This window comes from Corylus avellana, chromosome ca6 (assembly GCF_901000735.1).
Source record: "Corylus avellana chromosome ca6, CavTom2PMs-1.0".
Classification (NCBI taxonomy): domain Eukaryota; kingdom Viridiplantae; phylum Streptophyta; class Magnoliopsida; order Fagales; family Betulaceae; genus Corylus; species Corylus avellana.
The window spans coordinates 7,172,318-7,180,118 of NC_081546.1; positions in this window are offsets into that span (position 1 = coordinate 7,172,318).

Genomic DNA, 7,801 nt, shown 5'->3' on the forward strand with positions numbered 1-7,801 from the left:
AACAATAAAAAAAAACAGAGGCATAACAGGGGAGTTAAAGGTAGTTGTTGTCTGATTGTTTTAACATTTAAAGTTCTTGTCCAAGCAATACATACAATCGTTTTAACATTCAGATAAACAAATTCTAAGCCAAAAAGAAGAATGGCCCTTATTGTAGTTATCACCAAATCAGGGTTTGGTCAGTAGCTTGGATGGACTAAATGTCAATTGTTAATGTTTACATTATTCACACGATGCCGTATGATGAAGTTCGTTTTGTTCTACCAGAAGAAAGGCCCATCCTTAATTTATGCATGCGTAGTTGATACAGAGAGTTGACAGAGCAGAGGCTGAGCTCTTTCTGATGTGGACAGCGCCTTATAAAGTACTGATTTTACTACCCGTAGTTGATCTATTCCTTTTGTGTAAAGAGATATTTTAATACCCGCAGTTGACCTCATTTTGTGTTTTTTGTTTTCCTAGTGCTTTTACCCAGTGAGATGTTGACACTCATTTTCCTTTCTTCTTCGTTTAAAAATGGTGCCTTTTGGGGGATATAAATTATAGGTGAATTCCACTAAGCAACCTTTACATGTAAGATGATCACGCCATCAAATCATATAATTACCTTCACAGAAGTTTAATCAAAGTAGTTCTTACAATCTTCTCCACAAGAAAATTATACACCCTCTTGACCTCTTCAATCCCCAAACGGTCATTAAGGCAACCTATAAGGAAAATCACACTTCATTGTATCAACCCTACCATATTGGACAAGGAGCTTCTCCAATAAAAATATCTCACTACCCTCAAAGCTAGGTATACACATTCTCTCATCTTCCATGTTTTGTAATGCTTCGAGAAAAATTAACTAGTAATTAATTCTATGACACGTCACCCTATTCCCTTTGGAAGAAATGGAAATACAGGAGAACATTGTACTTTCATAAGAGAGCATACAACGGAAGACTTTTCACTTCTAAAAAAAAGATATCCAATAATCATATCGCAATAGATAAATATCAAAGTCAAACTAAAAACATCAAGTGATAACATAGATAATATCTGGATAGTGTTGGCTGGATATTCCAGAAAGTATAGCACACAAGAAAAACTAGGAAAACTAAAGTAAATCAGGCCTAATGAAAACAAAGAAACTTGCTGAAATTTTCTGCAGGGAAAAAAAAAAAAACAGAAAGAGGCAAAACAGGGGAAGTAAAGGTAGTTGTTGTCTCATTGTTTCTCTCTTGTCCCAGCAAAACATACAATCGTTTTAACATTCAAACGGACAAATTCTAAGCAATACGTCTGACATCACATTTGGCTTAAGTTAACTAAACATGATTAGAACTAAACTAGAGTTGAGGATATTACATTTAAGTAACAGTGCTGTGAGAGTTCATGAACAATGACATTAATCCCCCCTTTAATGTGCTGCTTCTCTCAATTAAATTCTCTTTTGGTAATGTTTTATCAAAGTATCAACTATTTGCTCACTTAACCTGCAAAACTACAGGTTTACTTCCCCCTCAATTACATCTTTAGTGAAGTAATTGTAATACCAAGAATAAATAAAAGATACAAGAAAATGTAAATAAAATAGATTGAAAATTTTAAAATTAAAAAAAATAAATTTCTCGATCGAACAAGCTTGCCATGTTAGCACAACCAATTTTCAAATGAGAAATGTTAGGGGTCAATAAGTTTTTCATATTTTGTTCATATTTTCTTACAATCAACCATTGAATTTGTAAACTTAAGTAAATTTCACATAAGTCAATGGTGGACCCCACAAATCCAATGGTTGATTGTAAGAGAATATGAGCCAAATTTAAGGAACTTATTGACCCCATGCATTTCTCTTTTCAGATTTACCATGCCACACTAGCAAAACCATGTTTGATGCTACGTGTTGCGCCAAATGCCATGCCAGCATGCTGCGTCCAATGCCGTATTATGCCACGTGTCAAGTCAAAAGTCGCGAGTGAGGATTTCATGAAGGGTAAGAAATAACCTTGTTCAAATGAGATTGAGGCTTATTCGAATGAGCCTGCATGTGTTAGGAGAGAAAAACAGTGAGTTGGAAAGGCAGGTTTTGCTATAATTTGGACGATCAGATGTAATTATGAAGGAAACTCTTCTTAAATGGGGGAGGAAACTATAAATAGAACCAACTACCAAGGACACTCTAAGCTGAGAAATAATGTGACACCGCATATAGTGAACTCCGATCCCTTTAAAACTCATAAAAAGATGGATTGAGATTCCCTTAAATTTTTTAAAACATGAGATTCTCATATTTTAAAATTTGAGCTTTTCATATTTTATTTAACGATTTAAACAAATCCAGAAGTTATGGCTGCTTGAGCCCAACATCATTTTAGATACCAACGAACACCAAACACCCTTGTACGTAATTGGATTGTGGTGAAGAACAAGGGATAGGGAAACGAAAGATAGTGAGAGATGTCATGTTCCAACATGCTCTAAAATCGACGACGAAAAGGAATTTGGCTTTGGTAAAAGTGACGTCATGCACCTATATCCGACTCATTAATTAATTAATTAGTTTTTACTATTTTATTTAAATATTCATTTCCAAGAATTTCTCTACATTTTCCTTTTAGAGAAAACAAAAAGTTATATATATATATATATATATATATATATACCGTACACAACAATGATGAATAATATAAAATCGAAAAGAGAGAGATCAAGAGAGACTCAAGACATAGATTTACGTGGTGCGGTAATGTGCCTACATCTACAGGAGAGAGTGCCGCTATATTTTACTATTCAATGATTTAGAATTACAACATAACAAGCACAAATTTACGTGGTGCGGCAATGTGCTTACATCTACAGGAGAGAGTGCGGCTATATTTTACTATTCAATGATTTAAGATTACAACATAACATATTTATAGAAAAATCCTAATTGTAAGCATTTTGGAAAACCTCAAAATACCCACCACAACTTATTTGTATCCAGGCCCACATAAAATAATTACACCCAATGGGCCAGTAGTAGAATATGAGCCACTTGTTCCAACAATATATATTTCTTCCTTTTTTAACATTTTGTAAGTGCAATAACTAATCAAATATATCAGTACTTTGCAGAATAAGTTGTAATTCATTTTGATTCCATTTTAACATCTTTCTAACAAAACCTTCTCCTAAACCCTTATTATTTTTCTTAATTGTGGTACTTTACTCTAGAATACTGTTATAAATTTAATTAATATGGCGGCGTTCTATGCTTGACCATCGTTACATCACTCCCATTGCATGCGGTGGCCAGTTGTTAACAACCGCGACTGTTTGATTGTTGCCATTGGCCTTTTTTCTGTTAGTGAGCGAGCGTCATATTAGATCGTGTCATTTGATATAGAATAATAATATTTTTTACACTCATTTTATATAAACTAATATAACGTATTTTAAGTATTTTAAGTGACTGACATAAATCATTTAAAATACTTTAAAGTGAAAAGTAACATTACACAAGAGACAACAGTACGTGGTTAAGATAAAAGTTATACAAATGATATGGGATAGGCTTCATTTATAGCTTACCATGTTATTGAACTAAATGACAAAAATGGGTTTTCGTTTCAAACCAAAAAAGTCTGGCCAAAAACATCCAAAGTTCCAAACAATAAAAAGTAAACAAAACATTAATGATAGATGTATACTAATTAAACACCTTACAATTATTTGAACAAGGCAACAGGGAGCATGATCAGTACCAACATCAAAGGTGGTGCTAAAACTATAAATAAAGATAGAACATTTATCATTTTTGATGTTGATCGGGTGTCAAGATAGTTGATGGTGTGATATGAGATAGATATAGTTCAAGGAGTGCTTGGCCTCTAGGCTGTGCACTTGGGAAGTTGTCATTCCCTGCCACATATATTCACCAAAATGTCAAAACCCATCATTAAAAATGAAAAATGAAAAATTCTATTATATCAACTTATGATTAGAGATAATTGTGAAACATATATATAGTTGTTTTGCGGCTGGTAACAAATTATTGGTCACTTCACTAGTCTATCAGTGCTGAATGATTAGAAGTTTATTCACTAACATATATAAGAAGGCAAAATAAGAGATGGAGTGCTATGATTTGAGAAAAGTGCTAGCCACTATGTTATATATTCCCTAAAAGAACTAATCAAAGTTAAGATAGGAGTTTGCTAGAGTTCACTTATATAATCAAATTTCACCTAAGAAATCAAAATGAGACTTAGCACTCGGTCAATGTCTACATATATGAGCTTTAACTTTCCGGGTGCCATACCAAGAGTATCTATTTAAAGCCCATTCCAACGTATGTCGTTTCTAATTAACACACTTTACATGTAGCAATAGAGAAGACCATTGTTCAAATGTCAATTTCAAAGCATTATTTCAAACGAAAAACATTTGGATGTCAGGACTTAAGGAGAGTGTTAGCCACATTTATATAATTACTTTGAAAGTACTAGTTAAAGTTACTCTTCGAGCTCCTAGAGTCACTTTTGTATAACCTAGTTTCACTATTAAAGAATTAATAAAGAACTTAGCATCCAATCAAAACCTTCACAATCTAGCTACCTCATTTGGACTTTACTTTGTGGGTGTCATGTGAAGAGTGTCTGTTTAAAGCCCGTTCATACCTTTACTTCCAACACGATTTAGATTGGGAAGACCATTGTTCAAAATGTCTCTTTCAAAGCATTTCAATTGAAACTTTTTAAATATATATCACGATCCAAGGAGATCGAGCACTAGCAAAATATGTGTTATCATTCCAAAATGACTAGTCAAAGTTATAATTAAACTTAAGTACCCATACACCACACTTTTATAATCTATTCACCCACCAAATTATTGTAGGACTTGACTTTCCGAAGTGCAACAATCTCCCCTATTCAAATCTCTCATGTCTTTGTTAGGCAAAGTGCCATATGTCACATAATGTTACTAGCTAGGTTAGTTTTACTACCATTTATCATGACTTACGGAAGCTAGTCATATCTATACTGTTATTTTAAAAGGAATAGTCAAAGTCAAAATGAGAGCTTTCAAGAATAATTTATATTGCTTATCTCACCTAATAAGAAGCTAATGCGAGATTTAATACTTGTAAAATGCATGCACAATTGACTCATCTAATGTAAGATTTAACTTTTTGGAGTGCTGGCCACTACCTCTACTGGTCAAATTTCTAACATTTCCGTTAGAGGTCACATCGAGCTGTAGTGCCCTAATGCTAATGTTACTAGGTTGACTTTGATACCATTTGTCGTTACTTAGGGAAGCATTGTCCATACATATACTATTACCCCAAAACGATTAGTCAAAATTACATTAAAAGCTCCCAATAACCATTTTTAGTATTCTTTAGCGTTTCCCCAATGATAAGGTTCAAAACTATGTTCTTATTTATTTATGTTGATGATATTATTTTTGCTTCGTCGTCTCCCACTACTATTGATTAACTCATTTTGGGCTTGTAAGTTGACTTCACAATTAAGGACACCACCTTAATTTTTTTTCTTGGCATTGCAACTCATCATCTTTCTAGTTATCTTGTTGTCTCAATAGCGCTACATTGATCTATGTACGTAGGGGTGGGCAAAACTCGCCCAAACCCACAATACCCGACCCATCCGCTTCGCCTCACTCTGCGAAGACTGAATTTTAGTGTTAAAATTGCGAATCTGGGTTGGATATTTGATTACTCGTGCGTGGAGGGACAGGTAGCAGGTATTGTTTTTTAACAACCTGGGTACCCGAACGGACCCGCACCTTTTAACCCTAAAACCTAAAAAACCCTAAGCCGCTCAACACTTCACTTTCTTTCTTTTTTTTTTTTTTTTTTTTTTTCCTTCACTGTCTAACCTTGCCGCCACTCAGCCTCCTCTTCTATGGTCACTCCTTCACTCAACCAGTCAGCCTTCACTTTCGGAGCAACGATCAGCCACATCTAGCCTCTAGGTTTCTCTCTCTCTGTGTGAATCTCTCTCTCTCTCTCTCTCTCTCTCTCTCTTTGTGTCGATCTATCTCTCCCACCTCTTTCTTACAAAAATGCCAAGCAAATAATACATGCCCCGCTCCTCCAAACCCGCATTACCCACCCCGTCAACGCCTGCCCTGCAAAAATCGAGACTTAGTGGGTTTTGTTTACTATAGCTGAGTCTCGGTTATGATTTTTAATACCCGCATGTTGCAAGTCGGGTGTCCGAAATGACCATCAATGTAAGCGCACCAATATGATGGACGGTAAGCCAATTTCTTTGCCCATGGCCTTTGCTCATAATCTCTCCCACTTTGATGGTGACACCATTGATGATCCCACCTTGTATCAGAGATCACTCAACTTCACTCGCCTGATATCTCATTTGTAGTCAACAAAGTATGTCAATTCATGAATTGTCCTATAGTTCCCATTGGATTGTTGTCAAATGCATTCGTTGGTCTCTTAAGCAAACTTCGCATTTTTGGTTTTCTTATTTGCAAATCCAATTCTATGGCATTACATGCATTTTTTAGATGCCAATTGGGTAAGATGTTCGGATGATGGTTGATCTATTAGTGGTTATCTTATCTTTCTTGGCCCCAACCTGATTTCATGGAGCTCTAAAAAGTAGTCCTCTACCGTTGCAAGATCTAGCACGGAAGCCGAGTACAAAGCTCTAGCTAATACCACTAAGTTACTTTGGTTGCAAAATTTTATCAATGAACTTGGGATTTTTTTCCTAATCTTTCCGGTGCTTTGGTGTGATAATATTGGTTTTACTAATCTTTCCTGTTAATCCTATGTTTCATGCTCGCACAAAGCATGCTGCCATAGATATTCATTTTGTCAGCAAAAGGTTGCTCGTGGTGATCTACAGGTCAAGTTTATTTTTGGTCGTGATCAACCCGTTAATATCCTCACCATGCCGCGTCTCTACCAAGTTCTCTTCTCTTCGGTGAGTTGAGCTTGAGGGGGTATGTCGAAGACAAATCCCGTGCATTGCTCCACCAACGACATATATACAAGGCAACAAATCAACACCCCACAAAGCAACTCCATCTACCCAATTGTTGACACCGGCTAGAAAAGGAAGATTTGCCCAACAACGAATGACTTCGCGCAAAACACAAGTTTTTCCCCAAACAAATTAACGTTGTATTCTCATGTATATAATCTGAGACTTTTTTTTTTGTTTGAAATCTTCATTTGAGACTTGTATTAATGAATGAGAAATGTTATACATCTCAAATTTTCTTTTCAAAAGTTAGTTTCTAAATGATTTATCATCATCTTATGAAATTTATTATTTTGGAATAAAAATTTGGGATGTTTAGCATTTCTCTTAATGAAGGACCTAGCAATGTTTTTTTTTGGTCTAGTCTTTAAAAAAATCCCCAATCGCTGGCCTACCCTTTCTCACTTTTCCCCATTGTTTACCTCTCTTGGTTCTCATTATCAGTGAAGATATGCTTACATCATTCATGATACAATGAAGTTGTCATGGCAATTATATATATTTTCTCTCAATGTTATTGCATGCAAATTAAGTACCTGTCGGATAAATTTCAGTCCACGATGACAAGTTGACGTCAATAACTTGCCCGAAATCAGGACGGTGCACATTATTGTCATCCACCAGCAGATCACTACTTCTCGGGCTGATTTGTTCATCACGATTCATATTTTGTTGGTGTTGAAGAAGCGTCGGAGTTGGCGGTAAGATTTCAACGACGTGTTGCGGCTGACCGCTGAAAAAACAAAGGGGTGGGGTTTTGTATATGCAACAGGAGATCATATTGAAGCAAT